The 26,712-nt window shown below is 42.1% G+C and overlaps 1 protein-coding gene and 1 pseudogene across 1 annotated transcript in view; one reads left to right on the forward strand and one right to left on the reverse strand.

The window, feature by feature from the left end:
- CACNB2 (calcium voltage-gated channel auxiliary subunit beta 2) overlaps positions 1-26,712 on the reverse strand; it is a 405,711-nt gene that overhangs the window by 367,860 nt on the left and 11,139 nt on the right. The window lies entirely within an intron of this gene.
- LOC114904162 lies at positions 7,509-8,086 on the forward strand (annotated as a pseudogene).

The raw sequence follows: 26,712 nt of genomic DNA on the forward strand, positions 1-26,712 counted from the left end.
GTGTGTGTGTGTGTGTGTGTGTGTGTGTGTGTGTGTGTGTGTGTGTGACCTTACCTTACCCTGATGAAATAAATGAGAGTAACATGAATCGAAAAAGAAGAGATTCTGTTGGCCAAGCGGATCCTTGAGGACGTGACCCCTGTCTGACGAATCCCTGTGACTTTCAGGGTCTGGCGTATATTTAAATGATGATAGGCATGTACCAAAAAGATATTTAAGGAATGTCTCCTGAACGAGAATGAATCTGAGACGTTTCATTACTACTTAAGCTCTAACAAAGACTCATAAGGTATGCTTAACGCTTAAAGTACCGTGTGAAATGGCTTAAAAATCACTATGAAGACCACTGACAGCAAGTATCACACATACACACAAAGAATCGGGTGCCCCGGCTCTATGACCAAGATCAAGCCCTCGATCCCTACAGGCTTACTACTGAAAGAGAGAACAAATACAGCAAAGTCACATCCTCGCCACGATTTCCAAATTCAACTCTGCGTCCTCAACAACAACCACTAAACAAAGAAGAGGGAGGGTGATGATGAGTATGTGTCCCCCTGGGAATCTGGGGCGGGGGATGAGGTACCGCATCCTGCCACCACTCTCACAGCTTCTGTCCTCCCAGGACGGACGCCTTGCCCCGTTAGACGGGAGTCTAGCTTCAAAATACACACAGTGACTTCTAAATACAAGCCAGCTACTTTCTGTGCACCGGACGGATTCAGCGCTATATACACATTCTGTATCTCACAGGGGACTTGTAGGACTCTAAAGCGTACTTCTGCCTCTGCATTTCTCTCTTCACCAAATGTCTTTACAACCTAAATCCCAGGTACAGGGAGACTGCGATGTGAGAGGAATGGTTTTCCCCAGTCACTGCCTGAAACAGAGGGCATCTCCCCCACCCACCTCTATCCCCTCTCTCACTGGTATTTTTATCGAGTTCTGGAATTCTCTACTCCTAACCAAAATCCCCACTCAGCCGCTCCCTATTTTCCCCTCACTTTCTCTCTGTCCCCTGAAACTCTGGGCTGAAATGGACAGATTTCCCCACATCCCTCACCTGCTAAGCTGAAGCGTGCCCAGCCTTCTCTGAGTTAAGGCTGCTCCTACTGGAACCCCTCTATCGCAGCCCCCACCCCAAACGGAGAAGGTACTTCCAGACCATCTGTCTCCAGCCTCTAAATTCTAATTCTTTCATCTGGCATTCTATCTGTCCACCATTTCCTTCAACCCACCTTTCTACACCTGCCTGCCACGAATTCTTAGTGTTCCCTGAACACCGGGTAAAAAGATTCCTCACTATTCTTCTACAGAAATCATGCTTCTCCTCCTGCCACATCTGTGTCTCCCTGGTCCCTAGTCCTAGAATGCCTTTCCTTCCCACTGTTGGAGGATCACATCTAATTTCTCCCGCACTCCTTTTGTGATTCCCTGGTAGGAACACAATCTTCAAAAAAAAGAACACCATCTTCCAACACTCAAGTCCTGAAGCACATTCTCTGTTTCCCTGTTTAAGACACTTCCACTCTCTTCTATTAAGCACACTCTGTGCATATTTTAGCTCCTACGGAAAACTCTAAGCTTCCTGGGATCAGAGACCCAATCAGGCAATGTCCTCTGTTGGGTGTTGGGTGGTAGGTCCTTGTCAATCCCCCTCACAATCACTGAGGCTTTCCCTTTCCTTACCCTGCTTGTACGAAGCCAAATATGCAGACACTCATGTAATAATACGAGGAAACATTGTGTGGTCATGAATCGAAGTACACAATTTTCCTTGGCATACAAGGAATGACTCTGATGAAGACAAAAAATGTGTCCCCATCTCTAATGTGCTGAATTCAGAATTCAATCCAATCTCAATGCTCTGAAAGTGTCTGCTGCAAGTACAACAGCAAGAACTCACTCCCCACCCTAAGTTTCTACTGGAAAAGCACACACTGTGCTTGCTTTCTACTGGACACCACAAGAATTGGTGGGTGGGGGACATGTTTTGAATTTAAAAAACAAGAAGACTGGAGTCCCCAGTCCCGTGGCAGTGGCTCCGCATATGTATGGACGTGTGTGTGTGTGTGTGTGTGTGTGTGTGTGTGTGTGTGTGTGTGTGTGTGTGTGTGTGTGTGTGTGTAGAGAGAGAGAGATTTCCAAAGACTTAGCAAATAGGAACCTTAACTTGAACAAAATGAACGCTCCTCCTAAAACTTTTGGTACTGAATGTTGATTTAACATTTCAATCATTCTCATTTTTTCTTCATACATAATAGCTTTATTCTGACCCAGTCCTTTGACTTGCATCCATCTTGCTCATTTAATGTGCAACAAAGTCAGCCAGTAGAGGGTAAGGTGACCAAGGATGTGTTCGAGGGGACAGATCTTTCTGTTCAAGTCTCTGCCTACTTCACTGAGGCCTTCAGTCAAAGGAGACCCCTCATGACCACACTGGCGCCAATGTGGGGACTGACAGCAGCGACTGACTTCTGAAACATGTACTGCAGGCAGCACGATGCAAAGGCTGACACTGATCTACATAATTACATGGTGTTTAATACTAACAGCTGTGGAAAACCCAAAGATCCTACAGATTTATTTAAAAGGATTTAAACACAAGACCCTATTGGGAGGTAAATGCTCATCAGCCAGATAGAAATTTTTCTTTTAATTTTTGTCAACATATAGCTGATTTACCATGTTGTGTTAATTTCAGGTGTACAGCAAAGTGATTCAGTTATATACATATATTTTTTTCTTTGTTTACAATCTCTTCCATTATAGGTTATTACAAGATACTGAGTAGAGTTCCCCGTGCTATACAGTAGGTCCTTGCTGATTATCTGTTTTATATATAATAGCGTGTATATGTTAATCCCTACCTCCTAATTGATCTCTACCCCCTTTCCCTTTGGTAACCGTAAGTTTGTTTTCTATGTCAGTGAGTCTGTTTCTGTTTTGTAAATAAGTTCATTTGTACCATTTTTTTTTAGATCCCGCATGAGTGATGTCATCTCATATTTGTCTCTGTCTGACTTACTTCACTCAGTATGATCATCTCTAGGTCCGTCCATGTGGCTGCATATGTATCAACCTCCGGATGAAGATGGTTAATAGAGCATGTTTAAAGGTTATTTTATTGATATATCATATATTAATATTTTATTTATAAATAATCGTATGACACCGACGCTCTAACACTCTTCATTTTGATTTGTGTTCCTAAATTTGTTTTTTAAGCCTTGAAATCAAAGTGAAAAGTCTCAATTCTCTAAGATGAATTTCTTTTTTTAAACATTTGTATTAGTCCAAGGGAAAAACAATTTAAAGGCTGTGCTCAACGAATCTAAATTCTACTGAAATCTGGATGAATGTTAGAAAGAACAGCCATCTGGCTCACATACTCACTGTGGTGCCTGAATCAAGGGAAACAATAAAGCAAATGTGAACTCAGAAATAAAAGTGTCTCAAAGCCCCACTTTCAAAGGTGCTAAATTTTTATTCTCTCAAATAACGGCCAAATTAAACAAAGACAAGGGACCTTTTCAAAGCATTTAGAAGGTAACTATTAGAGAACAGAGTCTCCATTCAGTAGCTATAATAGAATACTCTCTTTTTCACTTTCTATAACTAAATTTGTACTAATCAAATTTACTACAAATTTACTCATTTCACAGAGGCAGCTTCACTTTCTGCTGGAAAACTGCCCTGAGCTTCACTAATTCGCAAGGATGTCTGTGTCACCTGACGGAAATGTAAAATCCAAACATTTGAAAGTCTCAGTGAATTGCTAAGCATTTAAAAATCCTACAAAAATGTAACAAGACACAGCCCGACCTGGGGATACAAACATCTGAACATCCACAAGACATACCATGTCCTTGCTTTTCGTGTAAGAGAACATGTCATGGAAAACATGTTGGACAGTTGGAAGCACGTCTCGCCATATTCAGAAACCTCAGCGACTCATCACTTACCTCCTAATTCAAAGGCAGAAAACACTAAACCACAAACTTGCTGTTCTAAGGACTCCTAACCCACCTCCGAAAGTCAAAATCAAACCTAAAGTTCCTATGGCCTACAGTTCTTAAGAAACCTTTCTTAACATGTTCCAGACTCCTTCCGTCACAAATACATCTTTCACCTGTGGGTATCCTGTAAAGATATGTACACTGACCTAAAATAAGCCGCTGGCCTGAATCTGTTATTAGCACCTTTCAAGCCGATATTCATACACTCACCCTGTACCAGCGAGGGAGGGTGCTAATGTAAATCAGAGTACTTGATGAAGTAGCTTTCCTTCATCTCCATCAGCTTTTCCATTTCTCGGAACAGCTTTACAAGATAGGTCTTATCATTCTTCCCATTTGAAGAGAGACTGAAACTCACAAAGGTTAAGTTACTTGCCTGAAGTCTGAGAACTAGAGAGTTTGGACTCGAATTCGGGCAGTCCGAGTCCAGAGTCTGTGCTCGAAGTGGCTAGGCGATCCTGCCACTAAATGACTGAAATAAACACGCTAGTCTTAACACTTGTTGATTAAGACACACGTTGAAGGTAAAGTAAGATTGGTGTAGGCTTTTAGCAGTGAATACTCGTGACACTAAGATGAAAACAGAACCTAACGACCAAGAGAGCCTGGTGTGGTGTGGTGAGCACCGGAGTTAAACCCTGCCTCTGCCCTTTCCTAGCTCTGGGACCTTGGGCCAAACTTCTCTGAACTTCTATTTCCAGACCTTCGGAAGAGGCTGTACAGTTGGAAAGAAATGGTGTATGAAAACAGGCCTGGGAAACTAGAAAGCCCAATGTGAATGGAACCTAAGGGGAAGAGTGAAATCCAAGATAAAAGCATTTTCGATCAACTACTCAGATGGAAGGGCTAGCTTTTCACACCTTGAAAGATGTTGGTTATGTAATTCCCCGAGAGAGTAGATCTTTTAACCTTCCACCTTGCTCGATCCTCCTCCTGGATCTGTGCCTCCAGTGAGGCTCCGTTACTTCATGGGGAAGACAGAGAGTGTGATAAAGGACCCATGTCTCTGAGATGTCTGCTTTCTGAAGAGGCGCTCATACGAGCATCGTGGGTAACAGAAATCAACTCTTTCCACTGATAACTGGCTTGCCGCGCACTCCTTTTTGACTTCTTCTGATAGCAACCCACACCCTCCTTCCTTGGTCTGTCCTTCCCCCACTCTAACCACGCCATCTGCCCACCCGTGACACACACATTTTAGCCAAACTGGTCCACCATGCTACTTCATCCTTGCCCACAGAGACTGGTCCAAAAGGCGGTACCTGAACTAAAGCAGGTCAATGAAGAGTCCTTCTCGGTGGTTCTTTGAAATGGAATTAGAGAAGGGGATCAGGAAGCAACAGCCTTTTATTCGTTATCAAAGATGGCAGGAAGGGAGCCTGGGGCTTCCAATTGTTATGTCCCGGCCTACACGGTGAAATCTGGTCTGTGGTAGGAGAGACTCCAATACCTAGGCAGGAGACACAGTCCTACCAGCATCTTATCATTTCTAATAACATCCAGGCCTTTGACAGTTATGAGTGGAAACAAATTCCCTTTCGCTTATGTGAGTTTCAGATGGGATTCCGACATTCACAACCAAAAAAATCCTTACTACAGAGATCTGAGAACAAGGACAACAGTTTTCTCTGGATGGGTGTCGCGGGTACTTTTAACGCCAAAGCCAATGGTAACGCACACTGTGTTGAACACCTCACAAACCGGCAAATGAAACCTTCCTTTCCACTGAATTAAGATCCCAAGCAAAAGTTATGATTACTCCTTAAAAAAAAAAATACAATCTCAATCTTAATATCTTAATTTGCCCCAATTAGTAAGATTCTCAAACATCTCATTAAATTCCCTTAAGGTGTCTAGTCTTGTGGTAAAACCTGACAATACTATATTCAAGCTAAAAAAAAAAAAAAATCAAGAACACAACTTCTTGGTTTCTAAAACCAGCCAAACTCTCTCCTCTGCCTTGAGCACATTAGCGCCACTCAAATTTTATTAAGACCGTGATAAATAGATTTAGCCAGTCCTCTGGTGCCCACATGGGCTTTTTCAACACACATACACCAACACATATAACACACACATACGCCACTGAAACATTCTAATTTTACACTGGTAACTGGAGTGGTTTTATAACAAAGACAAAGATTTGATACTTTCAAAATTATAGGGGCAGCACACATGCTCATGAACACATATTTCTAGACACATAAATGTACATACATATTTCCAGGAAGATATCTTTTCTCAGACTCACTCATTCCCACTAGGAATCCACTTGCTTCTAGCTGGGAGAAAGCATAGTACGGTTGGAAGAAGGCTTGAGGGGTTGCAATGATTTCTTCTTGCACCTACACCTGGGGTATGGTGTTTTCCTGAGCCCCCCTAGGAACCTGAGAGCTCACAGGTCTAAAGGCTTCAGTCATCCTCTGAAGTGGACCTCAGCTCTTTCTGCCACCATCCTAAACCCGTTCACTCTTCCCCTGGTAACAGCTCTTGGATATTCCCCTGGAAGTCGCCACCTTTCTCCCTCCTAATCCACGTGTCTTACATGGAGCTGACTTTTCTCCCTGCCTCTTCATCCTCCCGAGTGAGCACGCGGCTTGGGTCTGGCCCATCAGTGGATCAGAGACCACAGCCTGAGCTCTCCATCCACGGCTGAACAATCACTCAAGTCACAGTCAGTGAGGGGCAACGGAACATGAACTTGGAAGGATGGAAGCCTGATGCTGTCGGGCACCATCGTGCCACCACCTAGGGCTGAGGATGAAGCACACGTGGCGGGCGGGGGAGCAGAGGCGAGAGACGGAGAGAAACCAAGGACAGAGGTGCCATTCCAGTCACTGACGCCTGGGCCTGAAAGTTCAATGAGCCCCAAACCTCCTTTTTGCTTAAGCCAGACTGGGTCCTGTGTGCAGGCTCCTGCCACAGAGGATTCTAACTGATGTCCCTTCCAGAAAGAAGGATCCTTCCGAAGATGAACACAGGGAAAATGGAGGGGAGATGTGAACAAAGGGGGAAGAACGGGTCCATAAGTACAAATGACGACCAAGGAAACAAATGCTGTGATCCAAGAAGTCAAATTTTCTAATGAAGGACTCAGTCTGCACTACCTTGTATAAAATACCCACCTTATAAAATACAAGCATTGGGTCAAAAGTCTACAATCGATTGAGTAAAGTCCTCCAAACTGAAGTTGAACTCAATCAGAGGACTTTATTCAGAGGGCAATATTGTCACCGTATCTTTTATCACCAATTCTCCACACGTTATCTTAAAATGTAAATAGATCTGGGTCGTGGAATCACGGGCAATCTTTCTTTTCTGAATTATTTTTAAGTGAGCGTATATTAATTTTATATTCAGAGAAAACCACCTGCATTTAATCAGAAAACAAGAATGATGAAGGCCGTTGGGTGGGGGTCTGGCCGGTGCTCCGCAGCTGTCTGTGACACCCGGAGCCCGCGGGCCGCCTCGGCCCCCAGAGAGCCCGGCATGGTGCGCATGGGCACCGTGGGGTCGCATCTCCCTGCGTCCGGCTTGGACACCTTTGGGGACCCGAGGAAGATGAACAAGCACCAGCTCTATTACTTGGTCTTAAACTTCGCCATGACTGTGTCTTCTGCGCTCATGATCTGGAAAGGCCTGATCGTCCTCACTGGCAGTGAGAGTCCCATCGTGGTGGTGCTGAGTGACAGCGTGGGCCAGCCTTTCACAGGGGTCACCTTCTGTTCCTGACAAATTCCCTGGAACACCCGATTAGAGCTGCTGAAATCGCTGCTTTTAAAGTCAAGAGACGAGACATTCCAATAGTTCACAGAGTTATCAAAGTTCATGAAAAAGATAATGGAGACATCAAATTTCTGACCAGGGGAGATAATAATGATGTTGGGGATAGAGGCTAGTACAAAGAAGGCCAGAGCTGGCTCGAAAAGAGGGACATGTTGGGGAGAGCCAGAGGGTTTTTACCATAGGTTGGTATGGTCACCATAATAATGAACGACCATCCAAAATTCAGGTGTGCTCTTTTGGTTGTAATGGGTGCATATGTGTTACTAAAACGTGAACCCTAAAATGAAAGGCAGTTCCTGGGACCAGACTGAAATAAATCCTGTTGAAAAAGAGAGAAGCTAATATATTTGAAATGTTCCTCTTTCTGTACAAAAGGAAACAATGTGGAGACATTTTTGTCTTGTTCGAATAAATGATTCATCACTGAAAATAAACAAAATACAAGAATGATAACAGATATTTTCAGCAGGTTCTAAAAAATATTGAATATTTTATTATTTATTTAATATATCATATAATATAATTTATAAGTATTTAGATTGCATTTATCAATTATATTGTATTTCTAATATAATATGATAAATATAATCTATAAATTGCATTTATAAATTATAGTATTATAAACATATAAATATTATGTTTGTAATTGTATTTTATGATTTATTTGAAGCATAAAACAAGGACGATGATAGCAGATATCTGAAGTGGAATCACCTGGTAAACACGCAGATGTCCTCATGCACAACAGGACATACTTTTTCTAATACAGGTCATATTTATCAAACAAAAGGAGCTAGTTGTTTTTTTTTTTAATTACCACCAATGACCCAGTATTATCACTCCTGAATTTCCTTGAGATTCTATGCTACTGTAGTTATTATTGGTATAATAAGGTTATTTAGGCTAATCTGGGCACCCAATCACCATTTATCATGTATACTCAAGATGCGGATTTAGAATGAACTAAACAGAAGAAAACCGTTGTTTTTAAAACTCTCTTGGCTGTGAACAGACTGTGGAAAAGTAACAAGTCTCCAGATTAAGTAGGTTTTATCAGGTCTTTGCAGGGAAACCCAAGCCCTGGTCAAATTATCACCACTGGCCTATGTAAAGGTGCCACAGTTAAAAATCATTCTCCAGGTGCTTACATTTGGGGAAAATAACACATTTGCTTTTCAAACTGGATTTCTATGGTCCAACTAATTTTCCACTAAATCACCTAGGCCAATCTTCCATGGTGACACAGCACCTGAAGAAGAAAGCATGTGGATCAAATAACTGGAAGCTTGCATTCAATGTCTGAGTAAAATGGGGAAAACTGAATGGACAAAATGGATCCTTTAGCTCCTGAGGCAGAGAATGAAAAAAATGGCAGTGAAAAGTGACTGATGGATTCTAAATATAGATTCAGGGGGAAAAAAAAGAGAAGGGGGGATTCAGATCTAGGCTAAGATATCACCCAGAAATCACATTTTTGCTGAATGAAGGCCCTTTGATGTAAAATGCTTTGCTCAAAATCAATTTCTGGGGAAAAAAACATCACATTGTCTGTTGATTAAAAACCCTCCTAGTAGCTGATTTATTCAGCAGCCGTGCCTTCCGCCTGATTACCAGCCCCCTGAGCAGCCTTTGACAAAGGAAGTAAAAAACAGGCAAACAACAACAATTAAAAACAAATCCGGCTCCAGGAAATATGGAATGTCTGCATGATTTTTTCTTAGGTGTGGAGGCATCACAAACGGTTCTCCCAGAACTTCCACACCAAAGGCGCTTAGAACAAACACTGCTTGGAACGGGTGGTGGGTGGGGACCTGGGTGAGAAGCCTCATTTGCTTGGCTAAGCAGGTAGTTTTGCACTCAGGTCCTTTGATATGACACCTGGCTTAAAGCTGCAATCACTTAGTGGATGTTTTGTCTTCCCTCAGAGAATAGATGTGTTTGTGACCAAGCTGGATGCCTGCTTCCCCTACCAGTTCTGTATTATTATCCTTCTTCCCAGAGGACCTGAGAGTTCTAGTAACTTTACCAGGTCACAGAGGTACTGAGTAGCAGAGCCTCAACGAGAAGAAACATATAAATATTATATTTGTATTTTATGATGTATTTGAAACATAAAACAAGGATGATGATAGCAGATATCCGAAGTGGAATCACCTGTTATCCTCATGCACAACAGGACATATTTTTTCTAATACAGGTCACATTTATCAAACAAAAGGAGCTAGTTTTTTAAAAAAAAAATTACTACCAATGACCCAGAATTATCACTCCTGAATTTCCTTGAGATTCCATGCTACTGCAGTTATTATTGGTATAATAAGGTTACTTAGGCTAATCTGTTCCACAGTCAACTTCCACAGTCAACGCCAGCATTTCTGAAATGAGCTGCAGGGTTGAGCAGTCAGTGAGAAAGAAAACACCGGGTGTGCCCCCCAGTCTCTGGCAATCCCCTCTCCCACCATCCCCAATCTGTTCCATTGTTTCCTTAGCGAATGATTCTAGGCAACTTTCCCTTTAAAAACAGGATGGGGGTGGGGTAACGGGGATTGGGGAGGCCTGGCCTCAGGGCTCTAGAAACTTTCCGGTTTTAGTCTCAGTAATTGGGAAGGAAAGTGGGAAGCCACTGGGATCTAGAAGTTTGAGAGAGAATTCAAAGCACTTCCCAGCTCTGTTCAATTCTTTCCTTCTCTCTGCCCCTCTGCGGGGGTCTGGGGACCCTCAACACTTTTTGCCTCCTCTTTCCCGCTGGGGACTAGACCTCTTCAGGCAAAAGAACTGGTGCACAAATAACTATCCTCAAAGTAAGAAAGTGTACATAATTTCCTAAACACATATCCAGGAAGAGTTATGTTTGGAGATTAAAATAAAGGAACTCCTAAAGAGATGTGCTTATCAATTAATTCAGATTTGAACTGCTTGGATGTTTTACGATTGATCACTGCCAACTTACAACAGAAATACTTATGACCTTAATAATAATGTTAGAATATATACATTATCCCGAAAGTCATACATAGAAGGAAATGTGTACACATTTATACATATATATGTACATATATAGTCATATATTATGGATATAAGGTCAACTCCTATTCAGAGCCCGCTTTTTAAATTATACAACTTTCTCAAGAGATCGTTTTTGACATGAAATCTAAAACAAAACACATTTTGGACCCAGAAACCTACAACTCTTCAAACCACAGAAATGTAAACCTCCACGGTCAACCTAACATCAGTTTGAAGGTAAGTTCGAAGGCATATGGCATTTGTTAATATCCATCTTGCCCTTTAAAATGCCCCCCACGTAAAGAGAGAGCTAAGAGAGAAAACCCTTATTTGGTGCCTATTGAGATGGAGTAGGTTCTGAACAGTTTAGGCAGAACCGATGGATGTGAAGACGGTATTGGAAAGATGTGGAAACGTCTCTGGGACAGAAGCGGTCCTGGCGGGAAACGCCAGGTGACCCACAGGTGTGCTCCAGCGGGCGCACGGGGCAGGGATGCTGTTCCTCCATAGACTTGTTTGGCCTCACCTCCCGCCCACCAGTCACAGCAGATGGAACGTGTCATTTTTCTGCCCTTTCTTCTGCCTTGACACAGGACGAGCTTTCTCAGCCTGGCGCATCCTTCCCAGTTTCTCCCCCTAGAACATTTCTCCCCATCTTTCAACATCCAGCTCAAACCAGACCTCCTTTGTGACATGTCCTCCATTTTCCATGACAGAATTCATCAGTTCCTCCCCCACCCCGCCCCACGGACCCAACATATTTTGCAAGCACCTCTATTACCAAACTCCTAACAGTGGACTTTAAAGCACTAATACATTCAATAAAATGCTTTAGTATTTTAACCTAGGCACCTTGTTATTTTATTGAGATATAATCGACACATCACATTGGATTCATTTTAGGGGTACAACATAACGATTCGATGCATGTATATATTGTGAAATGATCACCATAATAAGTCTAGTTAACATCTACCACCACATAAAGTTACAATTCTGTTTTCTTCGTGATGAGAATGTTGAAGACTTACTGTTAGCAGCCTTCAAATATACACGACGGTATCGATAATGACAGTCACCCCGCTGTACATTACATCCCTAGGACTTACTTATCTTAAAACTGGAAAGAACCTGGTTATTTTATTCTCTGTCTGGCCCAGTGCCTGGCAAAGACATGCCACACGTTGGTGAATAAATGAATCAATGAATGAACAAGCAGCTTTGGGTAAATGAGGGCCAGTAAAGAGAACTCAGTACAAATAAAGTCTAGCAGAGTCAGGAAGTACAGATATATCAGTACCTGGTCTGTTTTCCATGTAGTTTTCATAAACAACCAAAAGTTAGTCAGAAGCATCACTTCATAAGAAAGTGTAGATACCTTCAAACCTTCAATCCCCAGTTGCTCTTCTGCTTTGAATAAAAAAGACTAAACACTGGTGTGTGGTCCTGAAACGACTGTGTTTGAAAATCAGGCTACATGCAATCTTCTTTTCTTTTTTTAATCATTAAAATACAGTTTATTATATTTTTATGACATATCACATCTTCAGGATGCTGACGCTTCCTGTATTAACTGCGATGGAGAGCAACTGTGGAAAAGGCTAGTAAAACTGTTTTGACCTGTTTTATGGGAATATTGTAAACAGCTCCCCAAAGACCGTTAGCATGCAGAGCTGTCTAACAGACACTAAGCAATTCTCCTTCCAAAAGAGGGTAATTAGATAGGGCAAAGGGCAGTGTCTCTCGGTAACCAAACAACCTAATTTTCTCAAATGACTGCTCTCCCGCAAACAAATGGCCTGAGACAGAGAGAGAATGGCTGATTCTCAACATCTACGAGCTAACTACTTCTACTCCGGGGGAAACGGCTGTTAGTCGCAGCACGGGTTTAAAAGGGTTTGCACACATTCACTGAAAAAGCCACAACATGACATTAAGAGGAGCAGCCGTCTGGGGCTATGATCCCTCTAACCTTCTTCCACTTGGTGATGATGAGGAAAACCTGTTTATATTGTGTTGGCGTGTGGTTTTATTTTATCTACTGGAAAACTCTTAACAGATTTAAAAAAATGCAAAACCCTAATACGGTTGCCGGTAGAAAACATCAGCCTTTGCCTCTAGCTGTGCTCTGTCAGGTCCTTCAGCCCAGAAACCTCTCTGGAGAGGCGGGCAGGCCGGCCATGGCTATGGAACCTCTGAGAGTACGGCATTGCCCGTTCTCTGTGTGCCGGTGGGGCAGGTGTTCACCGAACACCCCCTCTGAGCCTCACCCTGGGGTCCTCGTCTCTCTCACAAGAGCTTCTGCCCTTCACTTTACCTCGCACCCTGCCCACCCCCACCCACCCTACGTCTTCCTCTTGCCCCTAGCTATTTTGAAAATTTTCAAACCTATAGAAGAATGTAAAGACAGGTACAGTTAGTAATACCTGCATAAATCAAAACCACAGAGGTGCCACCTCACATCGGTCACAACGGCCATCATTAAAGAGTCTACAAATAACAAATGCTGGAGACGGTGTGGAGAAAAGGAAACCCTCCTACACTGTTGGTGGGAATGGAAATTGGTGCAGCCACTGTGGAGAGTAAAAAACTAAAAATAGAGCTACCATAGGATCCAGGAATCCCACTCCTGGGCATATATCCAGACAAAACTGTAATTCGAACGATCCATGCACCCCTTTGTTCATAGCAGCACTGTTCACAATAGCCAAGACATGGAAACAACCTAACTGTCCATAACAGGTGAACGGATAAAGAGGTGGCGCATATATACAATGGAATACGACTCAGCCATAAAAAGGAATGAAATCATGCCATTTGCAGCCACATGGGTGGACCTAGAGATTATCGTACTAAGTGAAGTAAGTCAGAGGAAGACAAATACCATATGATGTCACTCATGTGGAATCTAAAGTATGTCACAAATCAACATACCTATGAGACAGAAACAGATTCACAGACATACAGAACAGACTCGTGGTTGCCAAGGGGGAGGGAGGGTGGGGGAGGGATGGACCGGGAGTTTGGGATGAGCAGATGCGAACTAGTATATAGAGGATGGATAAACAACAAGGTCCTACTGTAGAGCACAGGGGACTAGATTCAATATCCTGTGATAAACCATAACGGAAAAGAATATGAAAAAGAATGTATATATGTATAACTGAGTCACTTTGCTGTACTGCAGAAATTGAACACTACATTGTAAATCAACTATACTTCCATAAAATTAAAAAAAAAAAACACCTGCATAACCTCCACTCAGATTTCCTAACTGTGAACACCTCTCTCTTCATATGTGCTCAGTACTAAAGAGGTGACCCTCCTGAGTCTTTGATGGTGCTGGACCCTGAGGCCACCTCAGCCCTTGGGACTCACTCCTATGTCCAGCCCTAGCAGAGTCTTGGCTCGGTGGCTGGACCCCATACCTTACACGAAGAGTCAATAGTCACAGTCGCTGCCCTTGGCCCCATGACCCAGAACCGCCATGCCACCTTCTCCCAGATTTTGAGTATCATCACTATTGTCTAAAGTTTCTCATTGCCCAACAAACACCTAGACATTCCCAAGAGGACACCAATTTGACATAATAAATACTGCGTACTTTTTAAGTGTCTGAACTTGAGCAAATTATTCATCTTTGTAGGCCTCAACTCATCATCTCTTAAATGAGGATTCTAATGGTGCCCACCTCAGTGAGTTGTGCTAATGATGAAATAAAGTGCTTATCAGAGTGGCTGGCACATTGTCAGCATTCAATAAACGTTAGCGGTCACTATCATTTTTACTCAAATAGTTTCTTTGACACCAGTTGCTTTTCCAATTAGCCAACCCATTAGTGCATTCTTGCAAACCTTTCCCCGCCCCAGGACGTTGCATCACAACCCATCATGGCACAGAGGCGTCTGGGATCTGGTGGCCTCCTGAGGCAGGAGTTAGCTGGGCCCCAGGCTGAGTAGCTGTAACCAGTCTCTTGTTGACACTTGGAGATAAAGATACCACAGGGGCAGAGCCCTGCTTGAGTAAAAGATAAGGCGACCACATTTTTCTCATCCTCATGGTCAAGACCTCCCAGACCACACGTGCACAGAAAAGTTCCTCAGGGGTCAGAGAAGGGAAGGGGTGCCAGCCCATAATATGTCCTGCCAACCTCCCAGAAACCCTTGCACTGGAATCCATCTTGGCTGAAAGATGCATGTGCCAATCGGGTAGGGCCCTGAGTCAGAACAAATATGGGCATGAATGAGATAATTGGCCAAAGGGAACTCGGAAAACTGCCCCCATATAAGCAATCACAGCCACCCCTATTGGGCTCGACTCGCTCCAAGTCTGCCTGCGTGTTCTTCCACACGTACTTTGCTTCCAGTAAACACTTCATCTGCTTCACAATCTCTGTCTCTTTGCTGAATTCTTTCTTCAAAGAAGACAAGGTCCTGCTTCAAGCCACCACACCCCACGGCCCCCCAAGATCACTCCTTTGTTCCCAACTTCATCTCCCATCCATCTCTCCATACGCCCCGGTTCCACGCACATGGGTACTTACCATCCCAGAAACACACCGCACACTTACATTTTAAGTTTCAAATTATTAATTAAAAATTTCAATTTTAAATTAAGTTGTTACATTTAAATTGGAATTTTAAACTGAAAACTATCTGGGGGATAAATGCTTAGATGCTATCTCTCCTTACTATTCAGGTTAAAAGGTCACTTCCTCAGGGCTCACACAGGACTTTCTTCTGTTTTTCTACTATAGTATATACTTCAACTTCAGGAATGGTCATTCGTAAGTCAGCAAGTCATGCCTTGGTTTACTACTTCCCTAGTAGCCACTAGCTACCTAATTTTTTTTCTTTATGATACATTCTGATCCCTTGATCCCTTTCAGGTAATAGTGCTTAATCGTAAGTGAGCATTAGAATCCCTTGTGAACTGTTTCCAAAATGCACATGTCTAGCCGTTGATCCTAACAACACACTTGACTGTGAAACCTTTCATAGAGATTTCTAGTCTGGACTCCTTAAACACAGCCTGCTTCCTAAAGGAACATCACTTGAAATAAGACCTTGAAAAGAGTACTGTTCTTCTGTATAAACCTCACCTTGGCGAACCAGGAAGCATCCTCAAATAAATCAGCAAGAGACGACCTATGATCTTTGATTTTTTTTCCCCACAAGTAACTAACACATAGCAGGGCATCCTGACCCACCATGGGTTTTTCTCCTTGCTGCAGCTCTCCTTGTAATTGTCAGAGAGAAAGATTAAGTGAGGATGTTATTTCCTCATTCTTCTTGCTATTAAACGTCTATAAGCTTGAAGTCATAACTGCAAGAACACAATGGACAGTAATTCACTGTGAGAAATTCAAGTACAAAAATTATCTTAAAACAGTAGCTCCAATCTTGACACATGATTTAGGCATAAAATTACATTTTAAAATACAGCTCTGTTTTTAAAAATGAGAGGGGAAAGGGTAAAAGAAAAACTTCAAAGCCACAGAATACTCACACACACATATATGCATAAATGTCTGTATGTGTGTGTACTCGTGGTTGTCCTGAAGCTGAGTGTAAAGAAAACATTTACTGTAGATGTGCAACAGTTCATATGCTAAAGTGAGAACCAGATTCTGGATTATGCTGATGAGTTTAATGTTTAAAAGACTCAAGCCTTTTAAATGTTTTACAAACCTCTGACATGTCCCTAGGTATAAGTGATCAAGGCCTTAGGAAGAGATTTTATACTTTGAAGAAACTGAATATTCTAAATAAAAGATCATATGATAAAGAAAATCAAAGTGGGTTCATAATTGAGATATTAGTTTAATGGGCTGATTACAAAAATACATGGTTGTTTCATTTCTATATGGATCACTGACATATGTGAGGGAAAGGCACCTTTTTATTCTTTTAATACTCCAGTAAAAGACGTTTTTCTGTTAATTTTGGGGTCAGTGCTTTTTAGTGTAAGTCTATCATCAATGTTAAACACTTAAGGTATAAGAAAACAAATTATATATGATGCTTATTATAACAGAGTGACCACCTGTTACGGGTTGGATTACACCCCTGCCAAATTCATATGCTGACGTCCTAAGCCCCAGTACCTCAGAATATGACTTTATTTGGATATAGGGTCTTTACAGAGGTACCTAAATTAAAATGAGGTCATTAGGATGGGGCCTAATCTGATATGACTGGTGTCCTTATAAAAAGGGGAATTGCAGACAAACACACAACAGACAGAACACCATGTGAACACGAAGATAGCCACCTACAAGCCAAGGAAAGAGGCCTGGGACAGATCTTTCCTTCCCTGCCAGTACCTTGATCTCAGAGTTTTAGCCTCCAGAACAGGTGACAATAAATTTCTGTTGTTTGGGACGTCCCTGGTGGTGCAGTGGTTAAGAATCCGCCTGCCAATGCAGGGGACATGGGTTCGAACCCTGGTCCGGGAAGATCTCACATGCCACGGAGCAACTAAGCCCGTGAGCCACAACTACTGAGCCTGTGTGCTGCAACTACTGAAGCCCGCGCACCTAGAGCCCGTGCTCCGCAACAAGAGAAGCCACCGCAATGAGAAGCCCGCGCACTGCAACGAAGAGTAGCTCCTGCTCGCCGCAACTAGAGGAAGCCCGCGCGCAGCAACGAAGACCCAATGCAGCCAAAAATGAATGAATGAATGAATGAATGAATAAAAACCTTTAAATAAATAAATAAATAAATCTCCGTTGTTTAAGCCGCCCAGTTTGCAGTACTTTGTTACAACAGGTCTAGTACACCATCTACGTTATTTTTCTTTCAAATGAAAAGTTTGCTTGTTTTGGTTGGCGGGGGTTGCTTTAAAGAAGTGGTTGGCCAGTTTTCAGATACAGCACCTGGGCCAAAGAGAAGTGGACATATCCTTCCATGGGAGTGAGACATCTGAATGGCAGTAAACTTCAAGGTCACACCTACATGAAAAAGAGGACCCCTGGCTCAGAGAAAATAGCACTTTCTAGGAAAGAACTGGTGAGGTCACAATGCCCAGACACTCAGGATGGAGAGGAGAAAGCAGAGTCTAGGCCAAGTGTCCTTGTCAGAAAGTCCAAACAGTCAAGCTGTCCCCTGGGCTCTCCTGTCACCAGGTGTCACGTACAAGAAGGAATGGAAGCTGGTACTTTCTACGTGTATCAAGGACATAAGGAAATATGAAGGGAAATGTAAAGCTCTAAGCCAAGATAAGTCTCTTAAAACTCAAGGACCATTTTACAGGAATGACACAGATGGTGAGATGGTAGCAAGGGACTTCCTGAAGAACTTTATATTTTCTCCCAGTTATGAGTCAATAGAAGACTCTATAAAAGTTTTTCCCTCCCACAGTGATCATCTTCCTGTTGTTGTTTTTTTCCCTCCTTTACCCTCAAACTCTAAAACAAGCAGAGGGTGACACTGGGATCAATGACAAAGGTGGGGTAGTCCTAAAGTCTCTCATTTACTGAGCACCTACTACATGCCAGGCACTGGGCTAAACGTTTTAAAGACACCATCTCGAATACCTGCAACCCTCCTAAAAGTTCTCAGCATTATACCCGTCGTGTACATGCAGAACAGAGTCGCTGGTCCCCCTTCTCCCTTTTATTCTTGTCTATCTTCACTCTGAGTGGAGAGGGAATCTTTAACATACCACATCGAAGTCACACTAGCTAATATAACATTTATCAGGAGCAAGGCATTGTTTCAAATCAGGGTTTCTCAAGCACGTCACTGTTGACATCCCGGGTTGGAGAATTCTTTGCTGGGGGGCCGTTCTGTGCATTGTAGGATGTCTAGCAGCATCCCTGGTCTCCACCCACCGGATAAATGCCAGTAGCATTCCTCCTCCAGCTGTTACAACCAGCAGTACCTCCAGACATTGCCAGATGCTCTTGGGGGACAAAACTGTCCCCAGTTGAGAACCACTATTCTAAATGTTTTACAAATAAATTCATATAAACTCTAAAAAAAAAAAAAATAAGCAGAGGGTGAAAGGAAGCATCATGATAAGATCTGGGGCGGGGGTGGGAGAAACCGTTCCTTTTCTCCATCTCAGGTCTTTGCAGTAAAGACACATGCTTGGTCATGAATGTGGAAAAATGATGAGATAAGATGGGAATACTTGTTGAATTGAACTGTTGTAAATATTTCTGAGACATCAGCCAAACTCTCAAAAAGGACTTCTTTAGCATCTGGTAATCATCAGGCGTGAAGATTTCCAGAAACAAATTAATAGAGAACAAAGAGAAGCTGACGATATTCACATCTATGAGAGACAGAATAGGAAAGACAGAACTATTCCTTGGTTGGATCAGCCTACTATCTTGGGTATGACGCCTGTGAAGACCTGAGACACGTGAACAGTTAACCTGGAGGGAAGTAACTGAGCTTCACTTCAGCACGACTCGGAAAAGTTATTGAAAGTTCACTGTTTAATGGAACCCCATTTTCTTAGCCATCCTAATTACTCCGTATTAGATCACCGGTACGTTTTCAATTAATTTAGTGGGGCTAATTTAGCTAGGACTTTGCATGGATTGGCCAAGCAGAAGATGAATAATAATGGAAGAAAACGGGGCATAAGTGGAAAGTATATTGTAATTTGAAATATATCTGAGAGTCTAAAAACTAAAAACACCTACAGAAATGATTCTGGGTTGTAAAGTGATTTTTTTTTATCTCAGTGGAAAAAAGGTAGGCAAACATAAAATATGCATCTATCTCCAAAATTACTTTAATAATGAGGAAACCTAATCAAAACTAGTTTACAGGGTAGGTGTTCCAAATACATGAAAACAATCTGAAAATGAGGAAGGTTGGTATATAACCATGCCGTTGTTCTCCTACAAAAATTATGTTGAAAAGGACATGTTAAAGCTCATGATATGGTGAAGTACAAAATAGAACTTTTAAAAAATACTTTGTAAAGTACTCATGTCAACTAAAAGAAAAAAGTAAAACATTCTCAGTAACATAAAGGCCTACACCACGGAAAGAACAGTGGACTTTTTGAAGAGCTCGATATTTTTATATGATATATTTAAGAAGAGCTCTTCAGAGGACTCAGAACAGATTCTGCCATTCACAAAATCTAAATGAATGCCTAGTAAGATAGAAAGACATTTACAGGAAATCACAGTGGCAATAAAGCTACTGCATTATTATTTATAGCTGTGTTTGTGACAAATACAGCCTAACACGGCAACAAGCCAGTATGTAAGGGCTGAAAGATTTATCCAACCTTAAACATATCAGTCTATGCAGGCCTGGAGTCTGTAATCATTATCACAGTTTAATCTGTCTTTTGCAAAACAAAACTAAAAAATAGACCGTGTGTCTCTGTGATTAATCATTTGTATTTTAAAGCCAATCTGAACGAAGAAAAGGTCCAAAAAAGCAGCCCCAAGAACATGGTACTGGAAAGCAATGGAATGTGTTTAGAATACCGTGTTCTGAAAAGTGTCGTGCAACCTTCTGCTAAATATTTGGTTCATTCCATTTTGTCATTCCGATTTGTATCCTGGAAGCCCTTAGACGCGACAGGATTACTTCCTGACAATCGCAACATAAACCGGTGAGCAAAATCCCAGATCAGTTGCAAAGTTCTTCCCCATGAACCCCACCAAAATAATGGTGCTTGCAAAGTCCAAGAAGAGTTGTTGATTTCTAAGGCTCAACTTTGGGCACAGAGGACTCCAGTTGGTGCCGTTGGGTGACCTATCAAAATGATCAGTGGAGACAGTTGGTGAGTCCTGGCTACACTCAGCAGAGCACAGAAGAGAGCTCAGATCACGGGGTACCCTGAACACTGAATGAAAGCTGCCAGGCTGTGGGATCATCGAAATAAAGCAAACTGGCAGTCACCCCCTTAGCATTTGTTGTTCATCTTAGGAATACTGCCAGGTACATAAACGTAGCCAGGGCGAACACATCTTTAAGGAAATGAAGAAATTAAAAAAAGAGAGAGAAGAGGAGAGGAGGATAGAAGAGGGAAGTAATGGGACTGAAGAGCAGTTACTAACATTGCCCTCACCGCACCCCACAAGCTGCTTTAACTTTGACGACCGGCTCTTCTTTGCAGATGTACGTAGTTTCCCTGACCTTGGCAGAATCCAAGAATTTATACAGTTAGCAGTTCTCACACGATCTCCTGAAAAGAACAGCACAAATGTTCTATCCTTCAATGCCAGGTGGGCCTTGCTACTCCTAGCCTCCTGTTTTCTTCCAGTAAATTAATTTACTTGCTTAGGTACTGGTGCGAAAATAAACATCTAGTCCGCCTCTTCTCTCTCCTTCTCCATGTCTGACAACAAATCTCCGGGATTTTTTTCCCCCTTTCTTTGGATGACGTTGGGGGGAAGAGCTAAATTCTATGAAAACTGAATTATCTTCATCAACTAGAAATTTACGCCGGGCACGAAATGCAGAGGATTTTAAGAACTGTAGCCTTTCCGGGTTTATTATTATGAGAAATGAAGTTCTTTTATTGATGGATCTATTCACAGCACAGAGCCAAAGACTACAAAGAATTTGTACTCCAATCAAAGACAGCCTGGATATCTTTCTGTCTTAATAATAAATCCAAGATAACCACAGCTTGATGTATTAAATACCTTTTAGGACATGAACAATTTGAACAAGAATCTTCATTAATTCTAATTACGGTGCCAATAAGTCATGTTTAACTCTTTCCACCCCTCAATAAATTAAAATTAAAGTGCCTATTTACAAAGCACAAGCCCTAATGAACCAAAAAATCATTTCTAAAGGGGTCTGATTAAGCCCAGGTGCTGTATATACATGTCTAACTTTACCCAGATTCATGGGCCAACATCAGCGTCAGTCAAACCTCGAAACGAACCAGTGTGACACCGCAGGTGATGCAGACTTGAGTTCACTTCCAAGTTTATTTAAAAAAACAAAAAGAAAAAAAGGACTTTCACAATTCCAAAAAGTTTGTGTTTCTTTGACTTTCACGGGAGAAAGGAAAAAATAAACACTCTTCCAATTGTACTTCTCTACTTCTCAGGACCAATAACAATGACAGAGTCTGCTAAAATGGTGACACCAACTGGGAATCTGAGCAACTTCTGATGAAAGAAGTAAAAAACTGATACTTAATGTTTTCTTTTTAAAATCACGATGCCAGGGAAAACTGTCAGCCCTAGAGACATCCTCACCTTCCTACAAGGAAGGAAGTTAAAAGAATAACTTTGTGTTTGTCCTAAAAACACTGGTAGGAGTCTTTCTCCAAGTCTTTCTTAGCTGAAAGAACTAAACATGTGAAATTGATTTTCATTTATTTGCGGCATTTGTTACAAAGGAGTGCAGCATAACCCAGGACAGCAAGGATCTAGTCAGCCCCCTGGATTCAAATTCTGACTCCAACTTTACTTGTTGCGTGACCGCGGACAAGTTACTGCTCTGTGTCTTAACGGTCTCATCTGTAAAATGGAGCCACAGACAGAAGATACAGCAAATAACCATAACAGTCAATAACCATTATTTTTACTTCCTCTGCCATGGTCTACTTCCTATTCAGGTTTTAACTAACGTTCTAAATAGGTAATAATATTTATAAGTAAGAATAACACACTCTTAAATAGTATTAACTAGGTAGCGGGTACCGTTCTAAGCAATTTACAAGTTTTCACTCATGTAATCCTTACGACCAACTTTTGAGGTGGCCACTATTTCACAGATGGTGATGCTGAGATGGAGGTACAGAGAGATTCCGTCACTTGTCCAAGAGCCAACTAATAAACAAACGGCAGAGGCAGAATCCAGCCTCGGGTAGACTGGCTTCAGCGGTCTTATCACTACGCTGCTTCTTGAAGAAAAACCTTTGAAATAAATCTCCTAACATCATAATTTACATAAAAAAGAACTATGGAAATTCTAAGTTCAGCATGTAGTGAACCCATTCTGCCTTTGAAGCTTTTGATATACCAGGTGAGCCAGGCTGTGACTTCGCAACAACCTTCCGTAGAGTAGAACCAACAGCAACCTGGTTTCCCACGGTCCGTCCACGGGAAGCCCCATGAACATCTGCCACACGCAGCCGACAACCCCCGTGGACCGTGGCCATGACGCAACACTTACTGCTCAGGACTCAGCCCCTCCCCCGAGCTCCAGGGTGGAAACCACGGCCTGGGGGAAATGGACTAAGCTCATGAGGGAAGGCATCCTCTCATCGCCATCTTTGAAATATCACGGACTTCAGGCAGGCTGCTGATGTGAAGAACCAGAAGGTGGGTTCTGTGGTGAGCTTGCAGTGATCTGGTCAACTACCAAAATGGAACCTTGATCTAGAATACAAAAGTTCTTTTACAGCAGCTGCTCTCCTGCTCGAGGGCCTAAAGCAGAAACGTATCTATAAGCAATCTTCCCTTAAGACTAATGAATCTTCTGAAAGGATCAGAGTGACACAAACACATGATGGCTAGAAATACACAGCCAAAAGGTTGGAGAAAAATAAACCCATGCCTTTTACCTTTTTACTTGTAGCCTTCACTCATGCTCATGTTCTAATGGATTCAGTATGTTCCAACATATTCCAACCTATAGTTATAATTTTCCAACAAAGAGCCATAGGCCAAATTACAATGACTAATGGACTATTTACCATAGAGAGTAATAAAATACTTTCATATCATAAGATCTTTCAGAGCCTAAATTTACATATATATTATATATTTTATATATATAAAATCATATCACACAATGCTCCCTAGATCCAGCCACATGTAAACTGTAGCTTAGTTATCAGGGAAATGGATATTAATACCACAATAAGTTATGACTACACTGTCATAAGAACGACTGAAATGAAAAACCATCGACAATACCAAGTGTGGGCAAAGCTATGAAACAACTAAAACTGTTCTCCACTGCTTGAGGGAGTAAAAACTAGTTCACAACTTTGGAAAAGTGTTCTGCAGTGTTTACCTGACTTGAACACACGACCCAGAGTTCCACTCTATTCACTGAACAAAAAATGCATTCATATGTAGACCACAGGTAGATACAAGACTGCATGTCACAGCATGGCTCTCAATAAACCCAACTGGAAAACAACTCAATGTCTAGCAACAGTAGGGGGATAAATCAGTTGTTGTATGTTCACCCAATGGAAGGCTGTCCAGCAGAGAAAATGAACCAGTTACTGAAACATACAACATAGATGAATATAACAATGGTAAGGTTGAGTGAAAGAATTCAGACATAAAATGATTCCATTTCTATAAAATCTGCATAACAGGCCAAGTGAATTTATGGTCTCAGAAGTAGGGACAGTGGTTGGTTACCTTTAGCGAGGAAGGAGGGAGTAATGATTGGCAAGGGTCAAAGGGGGCACCTCAGTGCTGGTAATACCTAGCTCTTGACCTGGCTGTCGGTTATATAGGAGTGTTTACTTTGTGAAATCTCATCAGACTGAACACTTCATAATTTGTGCATCTTTCAGCATACATGTTATATATCAATAAGAATGTTTATTTGTTTGTGGATCCCACAGCTTGTGGGATCTTAGTTCCCCAACCAGGGACTGAACCCTGACCCTTGGCAGTTAAAGTGTGGAGTCCTAACCACTGGACCACCAGGGAATTCCCAAGAATATTTTAAAAGTTAAAAAAATTGGCCTACTTCCAAGCCCAATTGTGTACATATCTGTATTAGTTTACTAGGGCTGCTGTAACAGAACAACAGAAATACATTTTCCCACAGTCTGGAGGCTTGAAGTCCAAGGCCATGGTGCTGGCAGGGTTGGTTCCTGGTGAGACCTCTCTCCTTGGCTTGGGGTCAGCTATCTTCTCTCCCACCCCCCATCCTCTCAATGGCCTATTTTTGTGTGCATGCACATTCTTGGCGTCTCTTCTTTGTAGAGACACTGGTTCTACGAGATTAGGGCCCCATTCTTATGACCTCATTTAACCTTAACTACCTCTTTAAAGACCCCATCTCCAAGTACAGTCACATTGGGGGTTAGGGCTTCAACACATGGATTTGGGAAGGGTCCCCTATTCTCGGTTATTAAAAAATAAAAATTCCTTCTCTTTATGTAAACTGTTCACATTTTCAACCTCTAAAATATTTAAATCTCATTATTATTAAGACCACCTAAAAGGGCCAAGTTTAAAAAGTCTTAGTAATATACAGTTTGTGAAAATGTAAGTCTAAGATTTTCAAAATTATACGGAAAGTATTTTTAATTCAAGGGCAGGAATAAAATCGAATTATATTTTTAAATAGAACCCAGTGATATGGACCAAACACCATTCCAATACCAATCACACACACGCCCTAGCCACAGACAAGTAATAGAGACGGATGCATGTCACCTGTTTAACAAATCAATTGCTGATGATAAAAAAACATTCAAAAGGAGGGCTTTCAAATGATTTAATCTAACATATACTTGTTGTTACTACCCACCCCGCGTTTCTGCAGATCCTCTGATGAAACCATAACCTATTAAATATTTAGCTACGCCATAGTGGCTTTTGCTTATGTTTCAAATGATAGCAAAATATGAACGTGGCTCTAACAGAACAGAGATTAAATTACCAAAGGAAAAATACAGTGTTTGACTCAGCATTCTTGCCAAAGACTCTGGTTTTCCTTCTGTGATAGAAACAAGCTGGCAGTTCAGGGTTCATGATGCCTGTATAATCAGAACCCCAAGTCCAGGCTACAGCAAGCACCTCATTATACTGAGGTTCAAGGAGCAGGGTCTTTGTTTCAAGGAGACAGACTTTTAGGATAGATTTTTTTTCAGTCTTCTGACATGCCAAAACATGGCAATATATATCTAAATTGATAGTGAGCCGTTCCGTAGCTCTCTTTATCGTTTATAACTGTGTTTCACGCACAGAATCTCATACGTCACCGAGAACACAAAGTCAGAAGGAAATTATCACAAGGAAAAACAAATTCCAGTTACCATACCCAGTGTAGCAATCCCTCCTAACCTTCCGGATTAAGTTATCGAAACTCCAGGACAAAAAAAAACCAAAAAAACTCCAGGACCAGGGGAATTCATAGCCAACAAGACAATTGGAAAATGGTACCCGGCGACTGCCTTTAAAAGACATTTTTACAGAGCTCAATGAGCCCTAATTTATTTCTATCACAATATCTCGCTCACTTGAAACACGGCGGTTTTTCTTTCCACGCAGTTTCAACCAGCTGCCTGTCATTTTGTGTGGCTTTGCTGCAGTCTCTATGTGTCCTAAAAAGCTTATTTGTTTCTGCTTCAGGTACTCCAGCGTTCAGTCCTGAGATGATTACTCCCCAGGGTCAATCTCCCGGTCCCAGAGGCAGAATAAATATGGTGGCTTGAAATGGGAAAGGCCTTGAGCGACCTTCCTTTAAGAGGCTCACCTTGGCTAAGTCACTATTTCTCAAGGCTCTTCACTCAGACCGAGGACCCTGATGCCTGAATTCTGCCCACGACAAGACCAGGCCCACGCACACACCTTTAGCGCCCCTCGCACCCCTCCCAGCTCCTCTGGCACCATCAGAACATGGCTCCAGGGTGGGCCCTCACGTGGCTTCATCTTCCTTTCTCTTTCCAAATGTCTTAGCCACACAAAAGCTCCTCTCCTTCTTAACCAGCTGTCTCTTCCCACCTTCCCACAACCGAGACAATCCCAACGAGCAGAGACCACAACCAAAGCTTCTCCTGTAAGTTACTCAGACTTACCGTTGGCGCCCTTGATGTTGCAAGGAGGGAACGGATGGCTGGAGGCGGATCATCGTTTGTCTGTGCTGGGAAAATGGAAGGAGGCAGCCACAAGCCAAGGACAAAATCCTCACGGACGCTACAGGTCGACATGTTTGGGCTGAACTGCTGCTAACTAACTGGGGGGAGAGACGCGGGGAAAGGA

Source organism: Monodon monoceros, unplaced genomic scaffold, assembly GCF_005190385.1.
Source record: "Monodon monoceros isolate NGI ecotype Baffin Bay Population unplaced genomic scaffold, NGI_Narwhal_1 Super_Scaffold_21, whole genome shotgun sequence".
NCBI classification, from domain to species: domain Eukaryota; kingdom Metazoa; phylum Chordata; class Mammalia; order Artiodactyla; family Monodontidae; genus Monodon; species Monodon monoceros.